Source organism: Eurypyga helias, unplaced genomic scaffold, assembly GCF_000690775.1.
Source record: "Eurypyga helias isolate BGI_N326 unplaced genomic scaffold, ASM69077v1 scaffold11605, whole genome shotgun sequence".
Lineage (NCBI taxonomy): Eukaryota > Metazoa > Chordata > Aves > Eurypygiformes > Eurypygidae > Eurypyga > Eurypyga helias.
The window spans coordinates 5875-25044 of record NW_010252141.1 but is presented as its reverse complement, the minus strand read 5'-3'; the positions used below and the strand labels follow the sequence as shown (position 1 = coordinate 25044).

Below are 19170 nucleotides of genomic sequence, written 5' to 3'. Positions count from 1 at the left end.
AAGGTGTCCCTGCCCATGGCAGGGGGGTTGGAACTAGATGGTCTTTAAGGTCCCTTCCAACCCAAACCATTCTATGATTCTATGATTCTACAAAACCTACAGTCAGGACAAAGACATCAGACCTGGAGAAGTGAGATGTAAGGAAGAAACAAGTGCAGGGCTCTGAATTTTGTATATGGCTACTGAAGGGTAATCTAGGTTAGTCCCTAGATAATGTACAACTGTGTAGTGGAATAACAGAATAAATGCGGTGGACATGCACACAGCAAGTGTTAAAGACACACTGTTGAAGATGCTCTAAGGTCAGCAGGACAGTAACTATCAGCCAGATAGAACACTCCTTGTGACATGTCATACAGGTGTAAGGAAGCCAATAAAATGCCTGCAGTGTTTTCCTGGACAAAATGGTATAAAACACATAGCCATTAAGATTTAGTTTGTAAACGAAACAAAAGGCAAAGATTACAGCCAGTATAAAGCAAAATGGATAATGTCCTGTACTGGTTCCAGTCTCTAAGATTTTGTTTCATTCCATAATACATCAAGCTGAGTGGTCACTCTTACTCCGGTACCAGCAGTGCTGCGTATGGGCGGGGGGGAAGCTTGCACACGCTTGACCCAGAAGATGTGTGTATAGGAGGGAGGGTTGGTTCTGGGATTCCAGCTAGCAGCGCAGTTTTGTCCATTTTTTTTTTTTCTCTCAGCAGTGTCCTCTTTGTCTGGACCTCACGGCAGGTGATTAGCAGAAAAGTAGCATCTTTTGTCCAGGAAGTTGCTCTGGAATAGGGGAGTGTTTGGAAGTTTCCTTCTCTCTGCTCTCAGCTCCAAGCTCAGGGAGGGTGTTTTCTCCGTCCTCATTTTTGGGCTCAGGGTTTTGGATTTATTTTTCGCATTGCTGGTTTTGGAACTGGGATGAGTCGGTCCACAGGTGGTGAGATACAGCCAGGTGGAGGAAAGGGACAACTGTGTTTACTGAACTATATGCATGCAATGGCCTGTCACATCAGAGCTGCAGGAATACAGAGCTCCAGTAAACACAGGTGCACAGTGTACCCTCATGCCACCAAGCTATAGGGGAATACAGCCAATCAGTATTTCTGGTGTGAATGGGGGCTCTCACCAACTGACTGTGTTGGAGGCTGAAATAAGCCTGACTGTGAAGGAGGGGCAAACACACCCCATTGTGACTGGTTCAGATACCCCATGCATCCTTGGCATAGACTGTCTCAAGAGAGGGTATTTTAAGAACCCGAAAAGGTACCGGTGGGCTTCTGGGATAGTTGGTATAGAGACTGATGAAATTGAGCGGCTCTCTGTCTTACCTGGTCTCTCACAGGACCCTTCTGTTGTGGGACTCCTAAAGGTTGCATACCAACAGGCGCCAATCATTAACACAACACTGCAGCGGCAACAGTATCGTACTAACCGAGATTCTTTGCGTCCCATGCTGCTATCAAACAAGCCAAGAGGGTAAAGCCTCTTTGGTGTGGGGGGCGATGGCTGAAACATAAAAATGGGGAGGCCTGGCAGGTTGACTACATCACCCTCCCCAAAATCCCCCAGGGCAAATGCCATGTGCTCACAATGGTGGAAGCAACCATGAGGTAGCTAGAAACATATCCTGTGTTCCATGCCACTGCCCAAAATGTCATCTTGGGCCTTGAAAGGCAAGACCTGTGGTGACACGGCACTCCAGAAAGAATTGAATCAGATAATGGGACTCATTTCTGAAACAGCCTTGTAGACGCTTGGGCTGAAGAACATGGAATTGAGTGGATGTACCACATCCCCTACCATGCACCTACCTCAGGGAAAGTCGAGTGGTGCAATGGACTGTTAAAGACCACCTTGAGAGCAATGGGGGGTAGAACACTCAAAAATTGGAATGCCAACTTAGCAAAGGCCGCTTAGTTAATTAATACCAGGTGGGTGATCCGTCAATTGAGCTGGCCCTGCACACTCAAACCTTCTGTGGACTGTAGAAGGAGATGAAATCCCTGTAGTACATGCTAAGACTGTGCTGGGAAAAACAGTTTGGGCTACTCCCACCTTGGGAAAAGGCAAACTCATCCATGGGGTTGCTTTTGCTCAAGGACCTGGGCGCACATGGTGGGTAATGAGAGAAGATGGGGAAGTCCACTGCGTACCTCAGGGGATTTGATATTGGGAGAAAGGTGCCCATAGGTTACAGTGCATGAGGGACATAAATCGCTGCCACTAACCCCTGTTCTGAGATTTATGTCACTGGCAATCGCTATGGCAGAAACCACCCCACCCTACAAAGGTCCAGCCTTGCCAGAAGCACAGCAGTGACCTGGCCTGAGCTGGCTTCGGCACCCAACGATCCCACCCAACCCTTCCACCTTTTCCTGTCCTGAGTGACCCCCACACCTGATGGAACCTGAAGTCATGGACATATCGACATTTTGCCAAGATGGTCCATAGACAAAGGTAATGATATCTGTGTGGTATGGGATGGGAAAGGGGGGTGGGATATGGATGGAATAGTGTGGGATGTGAGCATGATGTAAATGGTATGAAAAAAGGGGTGGATAATGTCCTGGTCCCAGGCAGCGATGAGCTGCTTTCCTAGGTCCAGTCTATAAGATTTTATTTCATTCCATGATACATCAAGCTGAGTGGTCACTGTTACCCCTGTGCGGGCAGCTCTGGGAGCAGCCCTGGGGGAAGCTTGCAGAGGCTGGACCAGGAAGGCGTGGTGGGGGTTGACCCAGAGGTTCCTGCCGGCAGTGTATTTTTTTGCTGGTAGCATCATCTTTTCTTCTCTTGGCAGCGCGATCTTTGTCTGGACATCATGAGGGTTGATTAGGAGACAAGTAGCATCTTTTGGCAGGCAGACTGCTCTGGGGCAGATTGCTCTGGGAAGGGGCGGTTGGAGGTTTTCTTCCCCCCTGCTCTCGGGTCTCGGGCTCAGGGAGGGGATTTTTTTCTCCTCAGAGTTTTGAATTTATTTTTGTTTTCTGTCCTGGAATCTGTCTGTGTCTGTCCATGGGTGGTGAGATCCTTTATAATTTGTTCTATTTTTCTGTTCTTTTAATTACTTATTAACAATAGTATTGCTAGTAACCCCATAAATTTCATTTATATAATTAAATAGTTCTTATCTCAACTGCTACAAGGCTCCCTTGTTTTTCCTCTGACACTTCCTCACTGGGAGTGGTAGTGTGGAATGGAGTGGTAGAGTGACTGGCGGTGCTTAATTGCCCAACAGGGTTAAACCACGACAACATTTGCTGCTACTGATACTAAATGTCTCGGTATTCAAAAATTAGCACTTTTTATTTGTGTGCACATTTAATGGGATTGTATATTTTTTCTCTATAAATACTACATTCCTACAGAACTGTTTTTCCCTTCTAAGTTACGGAGAACAAATTTTACGGACTTTCACTTGTGATCAAATTTAATTCTTCTCTAGAATCAACAGTAATGTTTCTGCTAACTTTCTATGGAGATGTACCTATTAAATCTGAATATTATTATTATAATATATCAAAGTTGAGCAGACCTTATGAATGACAAAGTATTTGGCTGGTTCACCAAGACTTAATTATTAGAAGATTTTTTAAAGTTCTGTAAACTGGGATTTAAAAAAAAAAAAAAAAAAAGGTGCCTGTGAAATATCTCTCCAAGACTATAGGAATAACTCTTTAAAGAAATTTCAGTTTTAGTAATCATCTTATCCTTCTTAAAGAAAAATATAATGAAATTATTGGAGGAGAATTTCTCATAGCATTATATTCACTATTAAAAAAATGAGAGAAAGAGAAGGTAACACAGGCAGGGCCATTTATATAAAGTGGTTTTTATGATTTTTTTTGTGTGTGTGTGTGTGGTAGAAGCAATTCTTATATATGCCTTTAATACTGCTGTGTTTGCAGTTCAGTAAACATGCAGCTTAAGCAAAATAACTGTGTCAGCAGTTGTTTGCAGATCAATATTTCCTCAGTACTGCTGAGTGCTGAATTAAGAAAGTTGTCTATTTCAGATAAATAATGCTGATGAGTGAAGGAAAACTGAATTTATCTAGGGGAAAGCTCGGTCTTAGAGATACCTAAAATCTGTGCAGCATGTAAAAATTGTGATTTGCTTTTTCAATAGCTAAACAATAAAACAAATGAAAGATTTACAGCACGCAAAATTTCTGTGTTATTTTCCATATGTCCCTCTTAATGGGCTTAAAGCTGTACTTTCATATTTACACTAAAATTTAGACTATTAAAACAATACATATCCCTCAAATTTAATTTTAACTTAAAATACAGTCTGCTTAGCAGATGGAACAAAGTGAGCAATAGATTTATCCTTCAATTTATATGGAAACTCTGGAAACTGCAACCAAAAATCCTTTGTCATTAACCAGAATGTATGTTCAAAATATTTCTGTGACTGTGCAAAAAAATGGGGTGGGTTGAAGAAATACTAGACACATGAAATATTAATGTGTTTTTTGAATAAATACTGCATTACTTCATTGTATTTTTCATTATAACAATCTAGACAAATATCTTCCTGGTGCAAACCTAGAAGAGAATAAAGTTGTCTGCCTTTATCCACAACAGTTTTATAGAGTTTCTAGCCATGATATGTTATGCAGCCAGTGTTCAAGTGGAAGGTGAAGTGATCCCTGTAATCCTGATAAAATTCTGGAAGTTGTGAAATTGTTTTTTTTAATTATAGGAAGAATCAACATCAGAAACTAATTATGGATTCCTATAATAAAGTGAATACCCTCCAAGGAATAATTCTTAACAGCACTTAGGGGATTTACTAAGTTGTGGAGAAGATGTACCTTGAAATCAAGTCTTCATTTTCTGATACACTCCATTCTCTACATGACAATACTGCCCTAGATGTATAACAATATTGAATCTTGTTTTAGACAGTAGTCATAGTCTTTTTTGTTCCTTGACATGAGTGACAAATTATGGGAGTGAAAATACTTTAGTGCACAGTGAATAATGAGATGCAGTTGTGGATCCTACTCTATACATGGTAACTAGGGACATAAGGCAAATAAACCATGGCTGAAAATAAGATTAATTTTTTTTTTTTTTTTTTTTGCAGCTGCAAACATATGGCACCAAATATATGTACGTTAATGTATACTCTAGAGATTGTCTCCAGGTATTTCATACTCACATGATACCTAGGAAACTTGTATCTATAACACAGTCCACAAAGAGGGTCTTCCCCAATGATAGGCTGAGATTTTAAATGTTGCTACAGAAGCAAAAACTACAGACAGTTCACCACTGCTAGTTAGGAAGTACTGTCACATACTGTTACCCAAGTTCAACACTGGTGCCTGGAATATTGTCACATAGTCATTAATCTTAACAAGTAATATGAACGCATATTTTACTGGTATTATAGTTAAGTAGCAATGAAGTAAAAGTTCTTGGTGGCAAAGTAAGAACTCCTGTGCCCTTCTGGGAGTAAAGTTTTTTCTCTTTCTCTGCCTTCCCTTCCAGGGAGAAGAGCAGCCCCTCACAGCTTTTACAAAACAACAGTGGAAGTTTTTCTACCTTTTTTTTCCTAATACGAGCTGAAGAATTTAATTGAAGTCCACAGCTTTATGAAGAACAGTTGCCAAGGGCAAGAGGCAGTTAAAGTATGGTAGATAAAGGCTGGTGGTGTGATAAGCATACACAGAATTGTGAGTCATTATGAATGGACCTTACATAGCGCTGGAGGAAGAAATGAGATATTGCGCACAGGACAATGCTCAGTGTAAGATAAACACTTGGTTTAGCATCTGGAAACTTGTCCAAGACATTAGTATTAGTGGACTGTGAGTAGATCTCCACTTCTTGTAAGAAAATTTTTGTGAATGGGTTTCACAGGTGCCAACAGGTGCAGATGGAAAAATAACTACCAGAAAATAGTAGGCCGAAAAGTGGAAAAATAAATGCTGAGAGGTAGTATGTGAGAGTCTCTACCTAATACATGAAAATCCCTGGAGACCAGCAGTCCTGCTGAGTCCACAAGAAAAGATGAACTCAGAACATCAGTACTTTGTTACCTCTGTCCAAGGCCACCAATGAATACCAGTATCGATGTTGGGTTTGTATAATTCAGTCCACATCCAAGAAGGTAGTGGCTGCTATATGCAAATACTTCAGGATGATATAAACACATGATGAAAAGAGGACCTTCTTGAGGGACTTTATGAAAACCAACCTAGCAGCCACGCTGTGACCCTCTTCTGCATAAACAGCTAGGGCTGACCTGACAGCTGTTGCACCAAACAAGTAACAATTAGTAATTCTGTGTACACAAATATATGTGTCTGCATGTATTACAGGAAGGGGTATGTGAATGTGTTGTACAAACAGTTATCTGCTCTTAAATACAGCAGCTTATTTAATAAATGGTGTTTTAATAAATATTGGTTGTAATCGGTGCCTTCCCTGATTTCATCCCTTTGGAGGGAAAAGGGAATTTACAACAGGAAAGGAGTCTCTGATGTTTCTTAAAGGAAGAAAGGATAAGAGTTTGGCTTGGAAACCAGTGGAAGTGTGGGACTGTGACCAGTGCCTGTGAGAAAATGAATGAAAAGCTTGGAATGAAATTCGAGGTAATAGTTATGAAAATTGAGTTGTTGAACTGGCTCAGTGATCCAAGACAAGTATTTTGTCCTGTCATCCACCCAGTTCACAGGTCATTGTCAGAAGTAGGTTGTTGGACACTGGACTCTTTTCTGGGAGGTTGAAATCTATGGGAATAACAAGGTGAAAAATTAATGAGATGGAACTACTTGTCATGTGACCTGCACATACACTCATCAGAAAGCTGCTACTTCTATTTATTTATTTATTTATAACAGTAGCTATGTAATTCTACTTGAACTTTTAAACTAGCCATACTGTGTATCTGGGTTCTATTTTATGGAGGATATTACATAAAAGACTGACTTAAAATAGATTAAAATGTGGGCCTTAAAATGCATCATCCTGGTGTTTTTTTGTTTGTTTGTTTGGGTTTTTTTTGTTTTGGTTTGGTTTGATTTGTTTTGTTTTGAAAGAATAGAACCTTTGCATGTTTTTTCCTTGTATTTGGAGTGGGTAAAAAAATTAGTTTTGCTTTAAAGTAGTTTTCCCCACAATGTCATACATTAATAAAATGGGGGTTTTGTCAACATATTAGAAACAGTAATTTCATAGACTAACCTGAGTAATACCTGGGAACGGCCCATCATGTTGACTGCACCAGAAATAACTGTTCTCTCAGAAAGCACAGACTGTGATGAGAATCACTTGGCGACAGTGTATAAAGCAGATAAAATCTCAGAGAGCATATTTTGAATTTTACTCTGTTTTACTCAGTGATAGATGGGAAGTTCTTGTGTACTTAGTAATTTCACAGCAGACTTAAGATAAACCCTGCAGTAGATAAAAATGTGAATTTTATCTCACTGACAATTATTTGTCAGCAGAACTGTACTTTAATATAAGCCTTACAAGACTAGAACTTATTCTGTTCCCTGTTAGAGTGATAGCAAAATGTTAGCATGTAATTTTAATTTTCCTTGTAAGGAATTTATTATCTTCAGGCTTATGCACAAATGTATTTAATGATAGTATCATTTGCTAAAATTCTCCATTTTTAATTCAATAATACTGAACAATTTTCATCCAAGATCCCTAATATACCTAGCTGTGGAATTTTTGTCATTAATGTTAAAACTTTAACAAATCTCGAAGTCATATGGTTTATAAAGGTTCAAGGACTTCCAAAGCAATTCTGATATTTTGAAGAGCAAGAAAGCATACCACTTGGGACTACATATTTTCTGTCCTGAACAAAATACTGTGGTGATTATACCAGAATGACAATATGCAGATTTTGGTTGGGACAGAGTTAATTTTTTTCACAGTAGATAACATGGGGCTATGATTTGGATTTGTCCTAGGAAGAATGTTGATAATACACTGATGTTTTCAGTTGTTGCCATGCCATGTTTACATTAAGACAAGGACTGTTTCAGTTTCTCATACTGCACCTGTGTTCCCTTCTTCTTGTCTACAAGAAGCTGGGCAGAGTCACAGACAGGACAGATGACCCAAACTGACCAAAGGGATATTTCATGCCATATAACATCATGCTCATTATATAAGTTGGAGGAAATTGGACATGGGGTCTCTCTCACTCTAGCTCTCACTGCTTTGGGACTGGCTGGACATCGGTCGGAGGGTAGTGAGTGATTGTATCACTTTTTTTTTTTATTTCTGTTTTCTTTTTCATTTATTATTATTATTATTATTCAGTTGTTGTAATAGTATTTTTTTTTAATTATTAAACTATTCTTATCTCAACCCATAGCTTTTCATACCTTTTTCTTCTGATTGTCTCCCCCATCCCACTGGGGGAAGGAGGAGGCAAGTGAGTGGCTGTGTGGTGCTTAGTTGTTGACTGGGGTTAAACCATAACAGACAACAAAAAGTCTGTTAAAAATAAATTGGTTAAATTGTTCTATACAAACTAGATCTAATGAAATCATTTGAATTTACTTAATTGTAGGAAAGTTAGATTTAAAATCCTTTGCTGGCATAGTTTGGGCTTCTCCATTGCATTTGGTTTATTTTCTTGCTACAGTCTTAAAAATAAAGAATATTTCAACAAATCTCAAATTATAGTAGTTCATAGAATAGATTTTCACTAGAAATTACATCTATATTTTCAATTCAGTGTCATTCAGATCTTTATTAAAGGTGGAAATGATATTACAGGATGGTGTTTCTATACTTCAAGAAGTGAAAATACCACAAAGTACCCAAACAAGGGACATAAAAATAAAAAAGGCATAAAGCCATTACAGTATGAAGATACATTATCTGAGCTTCAGAAACTTCTTACAAGGATAAATGGTTTTCAGTAAAGTTGCGCTGAAGAAAGTTCTTCAGATCTCTAACAATGTCATAAGAAGTTCCAAAAGCTGTAACTGGAACACAGAAATACAAATCAGAAATGAGATGTGACTTCCTAGCTGTAACTGCGAGTGGATTAAAGACAGAAGAGCTTTCCAGCTGAGATTGTGAGATCATCATGACCTGAAGACTAAAATAATTCCTTGTATCTTTTGGAAGTATGTCCTGCAAATTATATGCTGAGGAAACTGTAAGGTCTGTTTACAGAGAAAATACTTGAATGGTTATGTAGTTTCTACTCACCTTAAGGTGTAGAAATCTATTAATGTTTATCCCATAATTTGAGGGTTTATTGAAGAAAAGCTTTCACAGCTTTTCCTCTCAAACTGCATTTTAATATAACCTTCAATTACAGGAGAAAGTATCGTTTCCATTCCAAAAAATGAGGTGTTACGAGCTTATTTCACAGACAAAAATTCCATCAAGTATGTAAGAAATTCTTCAGTCTTAGTATGCAGAATAAGATTGCTTCTGTTCCTTTTGTAAAAGGTCTTACCAGATATGCTATAATATTTTTCTTTGTTACCTATTTGTTCCTGGTAATGAATTGTTCTTAGATAATGTTGTTTCTACACAAAATATTTATTTATGTGTCTTACAGACATTTTCAAGAGGTTTGTTTTTTTGTTGTTGTGTTTGTTTGGTTTTTGTTTGTTTGTTTGTTTTCAGAGAATATGTATGTCAATACTACTGGTATAAAAAACAATTTCTTGAAAATGTAGTATTTTCACATCTGTGCTGACATTGTACTCAAAATTGATTCAGGAATTTTTTAGAGACATTCTTATCTAATTTTCCTACAACCAGTGTATTATTGAACTAAAACCAAGTCTCACAAATACTGTGTAGCAAAAAAACCCATGATGCAATACTATAAAAATGAAGGAGAAAAAGAAAGAAGATTAATTATTGGATAGATTCAGATTGAGATGGTGCACACTATTCCCTAGAGTTGAGTATGCCTACTGATGGCAACAGGTGCACCCTCACTTCTTGCCTATAGGTATGGTTTGTGGATTTCTTTGGAAAAGTTTTAGATGCTAGGTGAGAAAGGAGGGATGGCATGTTTCAATAGATATATATAGAAAAAATGTGAGACAATATCTGAATGGTGCATGTGGTAGCGTACTTGTCGCACAATTAACGTTGAAATATCAAGTGATGTGTAATATTCTTATCAATCAATTCATCTATTTGCCTGACTCTTCTTCACACTTGAAATCTCTCATTAAAATACTACATAATTATCTGTAAATCATTGTGACTCTTTTATTTTTCATCCTTGATTCAAATGTTAAATTGAAATAAAACAATGAAACAAGATGTTAAATTTTAACAGAAATGGTATTTTTCACATTTGGAAGAGAATATAAGAAAAATGTTAATTTTGGTTAAAGAAAATATTTGCTCTGAGAAAAATAAAAAAAACCCATCACAATATTTTTAAAATTTATTAATATTTAATTTGTGTTTCCTAATACACATTCTTTTTTAATGCATTTTTTAAACTTTTTTTTGGATTTTTTTGTTTTTTCAATGAAACCTGTTTTGTTTGAAAGTACATCATATAGCATTAAAAAAGAAAATCCTAATTCAATATTTCTTGCTGAATTAATTTTATCTACCTGATTCAGCAGAAAGAGAAATGAAATCACTCTGAGTATATCTATTCCATTTTAAACTGTGAGAGTTTAAAGACACTAACTGTTGCCTTTGAGGAAGGCTGATGTCCTTCCTCCAGCAATGCTGGACCTTTTTCTCACTAACAGGGAAGGACTGGTGGGGGATGTGAAGCTCAAGGGCAGCCTTGGCTGCAGTGACCACGAAATGGTGGAGTTCGGAACCCTCACGGCGGCAAGGAGGGGGCACAACAAGCGTGCACAGCAAGCTTGCTACCCTGGAATTCAGGAGAGCGGAATTTAGCCTCTTCAGGGAACTGATTGGGAAGGTTTCTTGGGAAGAATCCGTGGAGGGAAGGGGGCCCAAGAAAGCTGCAATTATTCAAGGACCTTCTCCTCCAAGCTCAGGCGCGATGCATCCCAGTGAAGAGGAAGTCAGGTAAAAGCAGCTGCAGGCCTGTGTGAATGAACAAGCGTCTCCTGGACAAAGCGAGGCAAAAAAAAAAAGAGGCCTACAGTGGGTGGAAGCAGGGATAGGTAGCCTGCCACTATTGCAAGGAAGTTTTCTGAGAGGTCAGAAATCAAGTTAGGAAAACCAAAGCCCTGACAGAACTTAACCTGACCAGGGACATCAAGGCCAACAAGAAGGGCTTCTATAGGTACAACTTTTTGTTGTCCAGTGTTTCAAGGTTTATAGGTATACTTCATCTCAGAAGTATGGTTTCTTCAGCCAATGGTTGAAGTCAGAAATTTTTTCCTCAATTCTCTTCAGTAACTATCAATTAACGGATATATTTCAACATGGTTGCTAATTAAACAAATGAGATTACAAAAATATGTAAGAAAACACTGCTTATGCAGATCTGTTTTCACTGTAGTTGTAGGTACAAACACTATAGAAAAAGTTTATAAATAACTGAGTATTTTTCAAAGTATTTTAATATTTCTTCAAACTTTCTGTATTTTTCAAAGTATTTTAATATTTCATTTGCATATGGTTTATTTCTTCAAACTTTCTAATATAGCCATGGTCTTTTCAAATGTGTACCAAAGCAATTAACAAGATAGAAAACAGCATTTCAAACACTATGATAGATTTTCTGAAGGAATATAGAAGACAGAAAGTTATAAAAGAAGATTAAGTAAATCCCAGGTTTGGTCTTTTTCTTTCCACTTTTTTTTTCCACATTAGCTAGCTGTTTTGATTCTTTTTTGTTCTTTTTTTTCTGAATTTCCAAAGCAGATTTTACTCCTGCTGACAGACATCTGGTCTGGGAAGTTTGCCATAACATTATTTAAAATAACAGACCCTAATTTATTGGAACAAATAAGGAGAAAATACATCATAGTAAGTGGAATAACTTAGCATTGTTAAAATTTACTTCATGGAAGAGAGATACCTCAAATCTGCCAATTACTTAATCAGTAACAATGAAGAAACTGCTACTACAAAAGTTGTAGGAAGCACTTTGATGAGAAATCTGGCTAGAAAGCAGAACATTTACTTGCCAAAACATTTTGTTTGACTGCTGTCTTCAGGCCAAAGAGTAACTAAGTAGGATACTAAGTGTCTGCCAAATATGCTAGTCCTTTTCCGTACAGCTGCCAATTCTGTTAGGAGTGGAAAACCTTGCGTTCACTCCATAGCTTAGCAAAATGGTTATGGTTTACACCCTTAAAAACATTCTGTCATATATCATGTTCATAGCAAGTGAGCTGTTTAATTCCACTGAAAATACTTTCAAAGGTGGGCTATTTCAGTATACAGCTATTCTGAGAAGCAGTTTAGAGATTTCTGAGGGTCAAAGGTAGATTAAAATTAATGAAGTATTTAATTTTTAGTAATAAAAGTAAAGTTAAAAAATTAATAATACATTGAAAGTTGGATGGTTCATCTTGGAATTTGGCTGTCTGTGTGGCTAACAATTTTGAAGGTTAAATTTTTACTTCATCGGGATTTAAACCTTACATAATCAGTGGTCCTTTCTATCTTTTTTTCCCCCCTCTGTCCACTTATTGCACAGCCAAAGTCAAAATATGTTATGTATTTTTGTACATATTAATTCTCTTTATCGGTTGAGTAGAAGAGGAAGGAACTAAAGTTTGGAATAGTACAATATATACACAGTATATATTACACATATACACTACACTACTGCGTCCAGCTGTGGAGCCCTCAATATCAGAAGGATATTGACCACTTGGAGAGAGTCCAGAGGAAGCCACGAAGATGATCAGAGGGCTGGAGCACCTCTCCTATGACGAAAGGCTGCGAGAACTGGGCTTGTTCAGCCTGGGGAAGAGGAGGCTCCGAGGAGACCTCATTGCAGCTTTCCAGTATCTGAAGGGGGCCTACAAGGGTGCTGGGAGAGGACTTTTTACAAGAGCCGGTAGTGATAGGACAAGGGGTAATGGGTATAAATTGAAATCAGGGAGGTTTAGATTAGATGTCAGGAAGAAATTCTTCACAGAGAGGGTGGTGAGGCACTGGAACAGGTTGCCCAGAGATGTTCTGGATGCCCCAGCCCTGGATGTCTTCAAGGCCAGGCTGGATGTGGCTTTGAGCAACATGGTCTAGTGGAAGGTGTCCCTGCCCATGGCAGGGGGGTTGGAACTAGATGATCTTTAAGGTCCCTTCCACCCCTAACCATTCTATGATTCTATGATTCTATGATAATATAAATTATCATCCGCTCTTAGTATTCTGGCAAATTTTACTACTGTTCCACATAGTTAAAAAAAAAAACAAAAAACAACACCCTGCCCCCCGCCCCCAAAAGCACCACTAAAACCAACCCCAAACCTAAAAAAAACACCACCACCAATCTCTGTCTTATTTTCATGACTTATTTGCTACTGTACTTCTTATCCTATATTATTGCTCTTGAGAAATACTTACTTGAGAAGTTGTTTCTAAAGCATGAAATTGGCTTAGTAATTATTCTGGAATCATTCCCCAATACGATAATTTTTTCTGAGCACTTAAATATATGGTGATCATAAGTATTAGGCAAATATTTCAAATGTAGGCATATTGGCAATAAGCCTAAACATATACATTCAGAATAGTAATTATATCCTCTGGTCTTTCTATGTTTAATAAGTGTATTTTAATTCAACACTTTTAATTTCAATAATATGCTGGTTTAAAGAAAAAAAACCACACACAACTCCTTGCTCCCCAGATATTTAATTAAATCTCTTTTCTTTAAAGATTATGTACAATCAAATAGAAATTTGAATAATTTTCAGTGCCTTAAAAATATCTAGTGCCACCACTAAAGCAGATAACCAAAAAATCTATCACTGAAATTTTTAAATAATAGAAAACAGAAGGAAATATAAACCAAACCAACCAACCAACCAACCAAACAAACAAAAAAAAGAAACCTACTTCTTGCAGCCTTATGGTCAATCCTTAATATTAAGCTTCTGATAATTTTTCTGCTAAAAAGCATATGTTTTTTATAATTGAATTTGGTAATTATGCTTTCCCATCCATACAAACATGGCTGCATGATTTGGTAGAAATATCAGTATATGCATCTAATAAAAAATTTATATTTATATCCAGCAAACTGAGATGTATTCTTTAAAAATGTCTAGTATACACATATTTATTTTATTATATATTTTACTGTTAATTTTTGCCAAGTAAGTGTCTCAGCTAACAAATCCCAGTCAATTTCACTATGGTTCATTACTTGGAATGCATAATCCTGCTTAGGTTTTATACATAGATTTGGTCATTTGACAGTAATTGCGAAACTACTTTCTTGCATATGAATTGTAGCCTAATTAAACTAGCCTGCAGGCAGCTACAGCAATGATGCTGGTTAAGCAGCATTTTCTACATTCCCAAATGCTACTATGTTCTTTTGCTTTTGCTGATTTCATGCATTTTCTGCCAAGTTAAGCTACTGAGGCAATGCAGTAGGGGAAATTTTCATTGAAAACACATCCTTTACTAGATCTCTTATAAAATTAAGAAAAGAGTTGGCTGACCAAATGTAATAAAATGTCAGTTAATCAGTTTTATTGGTTACAGACCTTATAGATTACAGTACAAATGTGAATGTGCAATTAAAAGTGAATGGATCAGTGAATATATTTTAGAGATTTTTAATACTTTGCTTTGCATTTTTGATCCTGTGAACAATTAGGCATAAAATCCCCTCAGTACTAGCAGCTGTTTGCTTTTTCCAGAGGTCTTGGTTTGGAGACAGGTTACTTACCAGTCAACAGATGTACTAAAGTCAGTAAGTAACAGTTAATACAATACTGGTACATTACAGAATTCTTTAGCACCCTTATTTAATTTATATTAATAAAATATAGGTTTAAATTACTTATATTTCCTATATTTTCTCAGTATCTCCTTGGTAGGCCCAATTATTATGGGGCATACGTGTGATGCTTTCTCTGCTTTTATGAAGGGCATTTACAAAAGCACAATTGACAGGTAGCTTTTGTTTGCACCTTTAGAAAGCTGGGGTGTATTGGCAAGACTTTAGCCAGAAGGTGGAGGGTAGTGATTCTTCTGTTGTATCCACCATGTGTTCACATCTTCTAATTATGTTGAACACGCCCATGTTTAGATGAATCTGATCGTTAGTACCTCTTCTGAAGTGGTGTCTCCCTTTGAAAACAGTTCATCTTCTGAAGATTTTGCACACAAGTTCTCCTATTTGTGGAGCCACACATTCCATGTATCTTCACTTATGACACTGGAGTATAAAACAAATATAAATAGTACATTTTTTTTTCTTTTCAACTGCCTAGGTACATGTATTTATTCTATAAAAAAAAAAGATGAGGGATTTGTATTTTATTTTTAACTTCAATCTTTATACTTACTTTATTTAGGCATATTGAAAATAAATATAAAGGGCCTTTGATCTGACGCCTGTGTCCTTCTGCTTTGTTGCTGTCTTTCCCTGTTGCTGTATTCTCCCTTGGGTCCTATTATGGCCATATTTTCAGGTGGCAATAATGTATTTGGGCCAATGGGGACCATTAATAGTGGATCAGTATCAGCTGACTTTGCAAGCCTCTCAAAAATTACAAGTACATTTTGACCCTCTGGCACGAAAGTACAGTAAATAATGTAGGTGTCAGACTGGCAATTCCTCAACATTTTCCATTCTTCTTGATATAGATTCTCTAGCACTAATCATCCATCTTCAATTAGTGCCGGTAATGATTTTTGAAGCCTCTCTTTTGTACTGTGCGGAATGCAGCACAGGAGGCATTTCAATTCTGCCAGCATTTGGTCCTTCAGAAATAAATTCCAGTTTCCATACTGGAAATATGACAAGTAATTCTTGCTCTTTGGAAAAACTTGTTCTTGGAATTAGTTTTGGTTTTTTGTTTGGTTGTTTTTTTCTCTTACTTATTTATAAGCCTACTATAGACATCATCTTTCAGACATTACTTGTCCAAATGAATCTGAAAATCAGTAAGGTCTTGCTTGAGCAAGAACTAAGCAATCAGTATTATAATTTATTATTATCTTTTAAATATAAAATTTAAAAAATCAAACAATAGAAAGATGAGGGCTGAACAATACTAAATAATATGACTATTACAGTCATGGACTCTCATGGACTGTTTTCTTTAAATGTACTATGCATTTAGGATTACTATTTCACATTGTCTTGTTGGTAGTTATATGCTTTACAGGTCTTGTCAGTGTATTTTCCAGGTGCAGCTGTATAATTTATTCATTTAATTTGGGTTTGCTTTATTGGCTGATCTGTATTGCCCAAATCAACATTTCTGTTGCTTTCTTCAATAGTCAGGACTGTACATACTGTGTTAATTCAGTTGCTCATATAGACAGCTTAACTGCCTATCTTCCAGAAACAGCTGCTTCCTCTGATCTGCTTCAATACTATGGTATTCAGGTTTTTAGATATGCTACCTGCCAATCATGCTGCATGACTTGGCTAATACCTGTTTACTTTAATAAATGAATTCATTAGTGTTCGAAATCATTGTAGCTGTTACCCGGTGTGTATAGCAGTTCATTGAAGAAGCATGTCTATGCTAACATAAGGGATTTACTTAATGTAAAAACTATAAAAATGGGTTTATCTAACTGAAAGCATAGTGTATGTTTCCTCACAGATTTCTTCAATTGCTTTTCCTTTTATGTGTCCTTTTTGTTTATTTTTGAGATTTTTTTGACCTAACTTTCCCCTTTGCTATTCATCACATGAAAGTAGGTGATGTAAATTTAGTAATATAAATGTTGTTGTAGTTCTATCATGCTCTACATCTGCTAACAAAATGTGGTGAAATTTTATTTGGTTTGTTTTTTTTTTCCTTTTGAAGTTCCCTCTGATTGTGCAAGTTATGTTCACTACAGTTCTTGTCTGAACTATATAGCCATAATACTGGTATTACATCCTTGGTAAACAACTGTCAAGTTCTGTTTGATTAATAGGTGAAACTCACTTATAACTAAAGTATAACCAGCATTTCAGTAGATTTTCTAGTGAAATAGTCACTGCAAAGATGATAATCATCACTAACAATAAAAAAAGTCCAAATATTAAGACATCGAAATCCCAGACCTTTGAGAACACATTTTTTAAAAGAAACCAACGTGTAGTTTGCATGTTTTGCATAAACCCTTGATTTATAAAATTAGTTTAATAAAAAATATTGTCAATCATTTTATTAATAATGTTCTGTCATCCATGATCCTTACTTTTAATGTGTAGATTGCTAGAGAAAAAAAAAGTCTCTCTTGCATATAAATATATTTTATCTTTATTTAAATTATGAAGCAGTTTTCACCTCCTCCATCATGAAAGGAGCCACAGTCCTTTGAAAGGCTTGTAAGGTCAGCTGATACTGATCCACTATTAATGGTCCACATGGGTGGCCAGCAAGGAAAGAGCTGGACCGGGAGCTGGCCAGTACTATAATAGCATTTGGACTTGATGTTGCTACTATTGCATTTGCAGGTTGTTATGCTTTCCACCTTTGGAAACCATTGGAACAAGTGATTACAGACAGAGGAAAGAGGATTTCAACTTCTAGTCTTTTATCTTAGTACAAAGGAGGATTTGAGCAGAAAATGAGTGGGTGAGAAGCTAGACTTATTTGAGGTGTGAGTCCATCTGCTGGCAAGGCCAAAATCAGAACAGACCATAGAAGAATCATGATTTTGAACCATCCTGTAAAGGTGGATCACATAGAAGCAAAAATAAACTAAGTGAAACTGTTGGAATCCACAGCCAAAAACTTAAATCTATAACCTGGGATCATAAGAGATTCACAAGATACATTGTGCAACCTGCACTGTTTCGTCACACTGCATTGATTGTTCCCAATTATTGTCATAATTAAAAGTTTAAAATTATTTGAAATTATTATTATTTCACTGAAATCTTGAAACTTTGAAATGTGTTGAAATCTTGAAACCTCAAACTGAAATTGTACAGTTATGCTCCTATAAGGAACACGATCTGTATGGGTCCCTTCAAACTTGAGATATCTATGATTCTATAACTTAAAACTAAACATACATAATTGGCAAAATTTCCAGTAAAACTTGCATTCTCATTTATACATTAGGAGAGATATAGCTCTGATTTATAATATGCAAGGTGTCTCTTATTTTCATTCATGGGCATTGTTAAGGCATCCATTAAAAAAGAGATTTGCATATGATTGGTACAGGCTTTTTTCTTAATATAGCTGAAAAGTTCTTGTCTTGTGATTTCCTTCTCCTTGAGTACAGCTTAATAATATTCTAGAAGGATTTTTTATTGTGTACATGTATTTTTTTGATAAAGGAGAGAAGAGTGATAAGCTGAGAATATTTCAGTTCTTCACAGCAAAAGTCATTGAAGATGTCTCTACAATTTTGCATTTACACTGAAACATGTCCTGAGAGAAGATGTGCAGTGTGGTTCTGCCTGGCCAACCCTAAATGTCAAAAAATTCAGGAAAAGAGGGTTTACAAGACACAGAAAAGAGAATAGCCATACTGCAGATGCTTTTCAACTGCTGACCAAGGTAGACTGATGTGCTGATTGTAAAACACTGAAGCATGAATATAACCTTATTAAGATTTCTGTTTCAAGAAACTTTATGATTTACTTATTACTGAGAATAGGATAGGATAGGATAGGATAGGATAGAATAGAATAGAATAGAATAGAATAGAATAGAATAGAATAGAATAGAATAGAATAGAATAGAATAGAATAGAATAGAATAGAATAGAATAGAATAGAATAGAATAGAATAGAATAGAATAGAGCAGAACAGTTTGAGGGGACCTATAGTGATAATTTACTCCAACTGTCTGACAACTTTAGGGCTGACCAAAAGTCAAAGCATGCTATTATTGTCCAAATGCCTCTTAAATACTGACAGGCTCAGCTACCAGGCTCAGGGCATCAACTACCTCTCTAGGAATCCTTTTACAGTGTTTGACCACCTGCTCTGTAAAGAAATGCTTCCTAATGTCCCACCTAAACCTCTGATGCAGCTTTGTACCATTCTTACATATCCTGTCACTGGATACCAGGGAGAAGAGATCAACACCTGTTGCTCCACTTCCCTTCCTCATAAGCTGCAGA

The 19170-nt window shown here is 36.8% G+C and overlaps 1 pseudogene; it reads left to right on the top strand.

Moving 5' to 3' along the window:
• Nucleotides 1–1057: 1057 nt before the first annotated feature.
• Nucleotides 1058–17837, top strand: LOC104510113 (annotated as a pseudogene).
• The last annotated feature ends 1333 nt before the right edge of the window (nucleotides 17838–19170 follow it).